The following is a 7,223-nucleotide window of genomic DNA, read 5'->3' on the forward strand; positions in this document are numbered from 1 at the left end:
TAGTAAAAGTAACAATACCACACTGTGAAAACAATACCTAATAAGACGTATCATTAGCACATTTTAAAGTCTCAAAAGTTCTTATTCTGTAAAATAATTAAAAGCTTAAGAAAGGCCAACACTATACAGTAATTTAGAAAAAAGCAGACAACATTAAAAATTGATCTAAAAAATAAAAGAATCACACCTGAATTGAAAGGCTTGAGCACTGTGTAACACGGTTAACTGTCAATATAAATCAAAGCAAGGAGCTTGAAAAGCAGGCGACTGGATTTGTTTAATGTTTCATCTCTCATTGAAGAGGCTTCTTCAGTTCTGAGCAAGTGCTTTCTCCTCGGCCTGTAAACACGTGGTGATACATTTTAGACAGTATTTTTTATAGATAAATTTCCAGTAGTGTCACGCTGAGTTTTAGGGTGGCACAGGAGGTAGAGGAGGTTATCTGCTAATCTGAAGGTTGGTGGTTTGATCCCTGGCAGCTCTGGTCTGCATGCCAATTATCCTTTGCACAATATTAACCCCAAGTTGCTATTCAATGTATTCATCAAAGTATGAATGTGTGTGAATATTAGATAGAAAAGAAAAAAGTGCTTGTCTGAATAGGTGAATGAAGCAACTTGTTTAAAGCCCTTTGAGTGCTTGGATGGAGTAGAAAAGCATTATATAAGAACAAGTCAATTTACCATCCATAAGGCTAAAGGAATCCTCACCTTTTGAATTTTCCTTTGATCATTAAATCAGACATGACATCAAGGCTTTCCTTGCTAACCCTAGCTCCTCTACGTTACACCTTTTGGCCAAACTGATTAACCAGAGAAGAAGTAACATGCTTAATTACTTGCTAATGTTTCCTCTATAACCACACATGAGTCTGTATATAATAGAATACAGATTCTAATTGATTTCACATATTTGAAAGCAGAAGCAGCTGGTTTTGCATGATGGTCTCCAGTCAATCTCCTGAGAAAAGGGTCAACCTCAGTGTACATGCATGCTACTGAACTCTCAGCCTGACAAGCTCAAGCTGACTGTGATCACATGTCATGGTCCTGGGTCGTTGACCCAGCGTTTTGTGTTTATTCTGATTTGTATTAGTTTAGGGTTGACCCTGAAGTTAGTGTATATTCAGCCCTACCTGTGTCTGTCCTTGGTGCTCTGTTCTTGTCCCCGTGTGTTCCCTGCTTTACTTTGTAGGCTCGTTTCCTAGAGTTCCTGTCTTATTCTGAAAGTCTGTGTCTCCTCCGGTCCTCATGTGTATTAGGTTCAGCTGTTCTTCCCTCCTGTGTGTGATTACCTGATTACCTTGTGTGTGTGTATATTTAGTGGGTGTCGGTCTGTGTTCTTTGTCGGCTCGTCTGCGTTCATCCATGTATCACTGCGTTATCTGCGTTCTTCTGCGTTCAATGGTGTTCCTGTCTCTGCGTCTTGAATGGTCTCAGGTTTGTCACTTAGTTTCTCCCAGTTTAGGTTTCCGTTTGTAATTGCTCATGCTGCGTTGCCTGCTTTTGCCACCTCCACCTTGTAAATAAACATCACTCGTATCATCAGTTTGCTGCATTTTGGGTCCTCCTTTTCCTCCACACCACACGGCTCACTCCGCCAGCCGTGACAGTACGAGCCGACAAAGTAAAGCAGGGAACACACGGACTGATTTACAACACGGGGACAAGAACAGAGCACCAAGGACAGACACAGGTAGGGCTGAATATACACTAACTTCAGGGTCAACCCTAAACTAATACAAATCAGAATAAACACAAAACGCTGGGTCAACGACCCAGGACCGTGACATCACAGGTTCGAAGTAATTTACATAATGGATGGAAACATGTAGTTTTTTGAGATTTATTCACTTCAGTAGGTTTGAATGGATTTCTCTACTTAGATTTCACTTGGGCAAGTACTGTCTGTCTTGCTTACCCTGTATAGTGTCATTGATGGCGTAAATATGCTACATCAGGTATTGCACCAGATTTTTTACACATGAGGAAAGGCACTTATTTGTTGCTCTAGCAAAAGAAATGTCCATGTCCCAGCTGCAGTCCTTGTGCTCCTGGCTGGATCCAAGAGTTATATCACCAGAGATAAAAGCTGAAAGAAGGACTTTTAAGAGCTTTGCTATTTCTTTCCATCCAAAGTTTCATCCAGAATTGTGTTTTGTGAACTTTGCTTTCCACTTTGTATGTGCAGTAGCTCTCTTGTATTGTTTCTAATATAAATTCAAGAAGAGTGCGCGCAGTCTGGCTAGTGGCTGTGCTTGCTGTTTTCCATTTTGGCAGTGTTTTAATTGTAGCCCCTTGGCTTTTCTAAGGACGCTCTGCAGGGCAAATATGCATTTCACTTTTATACCTTTTTTATTTCATTGTTGCTTTAGGATTTTTTTTTTATTCAAAATTGTACTTTTTTTTTTATTATGGAGTAGTTTAGTTGGCACTGGGATTATATTTCTAATTAGTGACTTTTGGTGTACTTTGGCTTTTGCACTTACTGGGGTTTTTTCCAGGCTTTTTGAACTGTCAATAATTTTTTTTTAAATGTCTAACAACTTCAACCCTGACTCTCTTCCTTCTTCTTTTATGCTGCTTTTTTGCCTCTAGTCCATCTTGTATTCAAAATGAAGTCATCCTCAACCTATGAAAGTTGTGTCTTTATATTGAGTGTGTTTTGTTTTGAAGGCATTTTCACGTTAAAACAGTCTTTCTCCAACTGTTGCCTAAAGTATAAAGCAACTCTACATAATGAAGCATACAAAGTATAGACATAGATACATTTAAATACACTGTACTTAACTCTTAAGTATAGTGTCAAAGTACAAGTTTTTATATTCACTCACTACATTTTGACATAAATACCTATAATCTTTCTACTGCTTACATTTTCAAAATAGGTTTGTTACTTTATCTATAAAACATTTAAGTGAATTATTATTTTCTCTCGGAGACATCAAACTGATTTGAACTTAAATGAAAAGAACCATAACACATAAAGATCACTCCTATTTTATATTATATTTTGTATCATTTATTGTACTATACTGCGACTCTTGTTGCGGCACTTCACCATAAAGCTCTATAGAAGAGGATAAAGGATAGAGGGAGTAATGTGTGCTAAGCGGCAGGTAATTTTAAATGCAGTGTTTCTAACAGTTCATATCAACAGATATGAACAAACTCATAAACTGTTCTTGCAGCTTAAAGTACAACTGCTGTATTTTCCAATGAAAGGGGGAAAAAAGGACATTAATGTGTGACACTCTCAGGGTTGAAGAATTGTGTCCTGCAAAACTAATTTAGGTATACTACTTTGTGTTACTCAAAGGTTGCTGACCAGCTGCTCCTGGAAGTACCGTGATCCAGGGGGAAGCTCAGAGGCGACAGGGCCTTTTCTATTGTGGCTCCTAAATTATGGAATAACTTGCCCCTGCACATTAGAGAGGCCCCTTCACTGCCCACTTTTAAAGCACGTCTTAAAACCCATTTTTATTCTTTGGCTTTTGATGTTAGTGAGACTTAGTTTCTCTTTTAATTAAATTATTTATTAACTAAAGAATTTATTATTATTATTGTTGTTATTTATGTTTTGGCTTTTATTTATATCTTATGTGATTGTATTATTTTGTTCTAATGTACAGCATTTTGTGTCAGCTGTGGTTGTTTTTAAAGTGCTTTACAAATAGAAATGATGGTGAAAATACAGTTTAGCGCATGCTATACTGGATAGTTTATAGTACTGTACAGTTTAATGTGATGTGCTATCTTAGTCTAGTACAGTGTTCATTGTAAGTGTGGGGTTATGTCAAGGGTAGCAGACATTAAATCAAATTTAAGGTCATGATACTGATTAGATTCACTCGCTGAATTCTAGTTTAATACTGTCTAGGGGTTGGAAATCAGCCACGATAGCTCATGGAACATCTGCTTATCTTGTTGAATTCTCTTGGCTAAATCCACAAAGAGCAGCACCGCAGCTCAGCTGATAACAGTCAGAATATGAAATTTAGTTATTCTGACTTACTTCCCATGCTACCATCACAGGATTTCCACAACTGCCAAATTCCACTTTATCCGTTTATCCCAGTAATTTTTCTGTTTAACTTTTGAGGCAAAGTCACTCATGCACAGTGTAAGCAACAGCAAACAGAGCTAGTGATTTTTCTTTGTTTTTGTTTGTTTTTCTCTCCTTGGGTTCTAAACAGATGACCATACTGAGCACATTTATTAGAATTACAATTTAAGTTAAAATAAAATCTGCATTACTGTATGTGGCAGGATGAATGTTATCCTTCGGTCCAACCCACTTTCAGCCTGGCCCATTAGGGGGCGCTGGTATAAATAGTGGCCATTTGAGTGTCTCTGCGTCGCTTGCCTGTGATCTCCTTTTTGGTCACCTGACTTCCCCTCGGTGTGGTGGAGATCATTTGCGGGTTATTCTTCTGAAGCCTCCATCGCGGCTGGTCGTAGCTATAGAAGCCTCCTCTGAGCTATTCTGCTTACGTTCTGTGACCCGGCTTACTTGGTACGTAATCAACTTTTGTTACGCTCTCTGCCTTCTATTGTTCTTTTATAGTAATTATTTATTATGTTTCGCAGGAAGTGTGGGCCTTAGTTTTGCGCCAAGCTACGCGAACTGAAGTGCTGCTGTTTTGCCTTGCTGTGCTTTTACCGTCTGTTCCCGTTGTGAGAATTCTTTCCCTGCTGCTGTCAGCTTTTACAGTGGACGTCGGCGTGGACAACGGCCATATGCATGCCGGTTATCGGAGTCAGCTGGCGTGCATATTGATTGACTGTTAACTTATCGTCGTGTGGACGGCAAGTTGGAGCAGTACGGCGATTCCGTTTGCTCCAGATTTTAGAGTTTTATTCAGATTGTATGTTGTTTTATTGCTTTTTGATTTGTAGTTTGGATTTTCTGTTACACCACTGGTGGGAGGCCCTTTTTCTAGCTGTAGATCACCAGTGTGGTCCTGCAGTTGGGTTATCCCCCGGTGCTACACATTAGTTTGTTGTAATATATTAACATTTTCTTTGTTTCTTTTATTCAGATGCGGAGTGCCGACGTGGAGGAGACTAGGGTGCCTTGGTGGTGGGATCCCTTGAGTGTACACACCTGCCTTGTCTAGTTTATTAGTGTGAGTGTGTGATAGTGTGTTGCACTTGTGTTTTGGTGTGTTTTCTTTCTTTAGTTGTGTGTGGCATCCCTGCCCCTCCACTGGTAAGCCTCAGCTCTGAATACCTTTTTAAGCATATTTGTATTTGAATATTTATGATTATGTTTTTATTCGGTGTTTTAAATAATTACCAATAAATTGTCAATTTGTTTATTATTGAACCTCGTCTCTGGATTGAGTATAGCGAACCTAAGTGCCTTTTTGGTGATTTAGTGTCATTTCCAGTATTCTCTGGGTGAAATTCCCAGGGTGGCGTTGTTGTTCTTTAAAACTGAAGAGTATTTACTTTATATCCCAACCTCGTCTCGCCACATGTAGTAATATAATTTCACTATTAAATCAGTATGACATGGGGTTTCCTAATTTTTCATAAAATTACTTGGTGTCACAGCAAGAGGGCTTTGGGTTTGAATCCACTGGATGAAGCCCCTCCATGTGGAGTTGGGTCCAAAGATATACATGTTAGGTCAACACCTATTTCTCAATTGGGGTGAGCGTGTGATGTTCTGTGTTAGCCCTGTCATAGATTGGTGACCTGATCTGGCATAATCGTCTTATTGTCCAGTGACAATTAGAATAACCTCTAGCCCAACTACAGCCTGAAATGGATAAAGAAAGGTTAATGGATGGGTGGATATTGTAAGAAAGAAAGAAACATGTACGAGATTCCAGATTCCACGATTCCAAATAAAGACATTGCAGCATGTCTACCTGGGTTACCTGAAAAGTTGCTCTTTTTCCCTTTCAGCTTCTCGGTACTTACAGTTTTTCTCTCTCCTATAAGGCATATGTATATTATATACTACAGCAACAGATCTTGCTTAAGTTTAAGATAAAGTTAGTACTGCCCGGATAGTTTCTGCATGCTGAGATATGTGTGAAAGGAAAGGCTGAATTTATGCTACTGCAGTTTTTAGGGTGCGAGTTTATTTTCCTTTCCACTGGCATTGTCAAAGCCCCAGTTCAGAATATAAAACAGCTTTGGGATAAAAGCCAAAAGAGACAGAAAAATAGCACATATTGAGTCTTTTTAAGTATTTGTGCTGACAAAGAAAAATCAAAATGCATGTTTCCACACATGGAGAATGTGGAAGTTTTCAAGTCTTACTGCTAGAAGTGGAAGTGCTTTTGTTGGGATATTTTGAATCCAGTACTAAACTACATTAAAGAGTTGAAGAGTTGATTCTTCTCATAAAACCAAATGAAGTAAAGACAATGCACTACAGTAAATTAACGATAACTTAGGGGCATGAGTTCCTTATGTGAGTGTCTGGCATATTTTTCCTGTACTTTGAATTTTTAGATATTGAGATATTTTCCTAAATTAGTGGCACATAAATTAGCTAAAACTAAGTATTTTTAATTTTTAAATAAATCCAAACATAAAATATATGGCTCCATGGAAACCAGTTACTTAAGGTGTAATGTCACAACACTTTTTTCAATTAAAGATTTAGGGCATTTTATAATACAAAGCTATTAAAGGCTGCTCAAAATGAATGCACTTTGATCCAGAAATGCACTTCACTATGACTTTACATATGTCAATTTTCTATTTTATGATTCAGAATTCTAGTCAACTGTGGGACGTTCCCGTTGACATCTATTTCTATTTTCTTTCTTCTTTTAAAAATACAATTTATTCGTAGTCCCCCCCCCCCCCATCTTGAATATGCATGAATGTAGGTTTCTTTTTCCTCTCCCAAAAGTGGCAGCTTAGGAGCTGCAAATTTTCAAGTTCATCTTTTAAAATCCAAACTTTTAAAGAATTGTTGGCCATGCTAACACCTGCTTCTCTCTGGCAGCAGCATCATGCTTTCCCGTGTTTTAAATGCACCTTAGAACAACACGCAGCAACACTACACATGAGCGAGAGGAGGGAGGTTTGGGGTCTTCACACACCCCTGTTCTCTGCTGGCCATCGGGGCAGGGGGGCTGGGAGGAGGTGTTGGCCGTCCGATTGGGATCTGGGATGCAGGGCCTCCCTGCTGCTGCGGAGCCTGGGGCGGTCTGCTTGCCTCCACCCCTGGGGAAAGGGTAACATCTCCTGGGTCTA

General features: G+C 39.1%; 1 long non-coding RNA gene across 1 annotated transcript; it reads left to right on the plus strand.

Moving 5' to 3' along the window:
• Positions 1–4,279: 4,279 nt before the first annotated feature.
• LOC146667538 (uncharacterized) lies at positions 4,280–5,211 on the plus strand. The gene is made up of 2 exons (XR_014911957.1): positions 4,280–4,515; positions 4,590–5,211. It is a non-coding gene; the product is annotated as an uncharacterized LOC146667538 (long non-coding RNA).
• The last annotated feature ends 2,012 nt before the right edge of the window (positions 5,212–7,223 follow it).

Source organism: Rhamphochromis longiceps, linkage group LG6 (genome assembly GCF_057381845.1).
Source record: "Rhamphochromis longiceps isolate RC_006_pf linkage group LG6, R_longiceps_female_GT1.1, whole genome shotgun sequence".
Lineage (NCBI taxonomy): Eukaryota > Metazoa > Chordata > Actinopteri > Cichliformes > Cichlidae > Rhamphochromis > Rhamphochromis longiceps.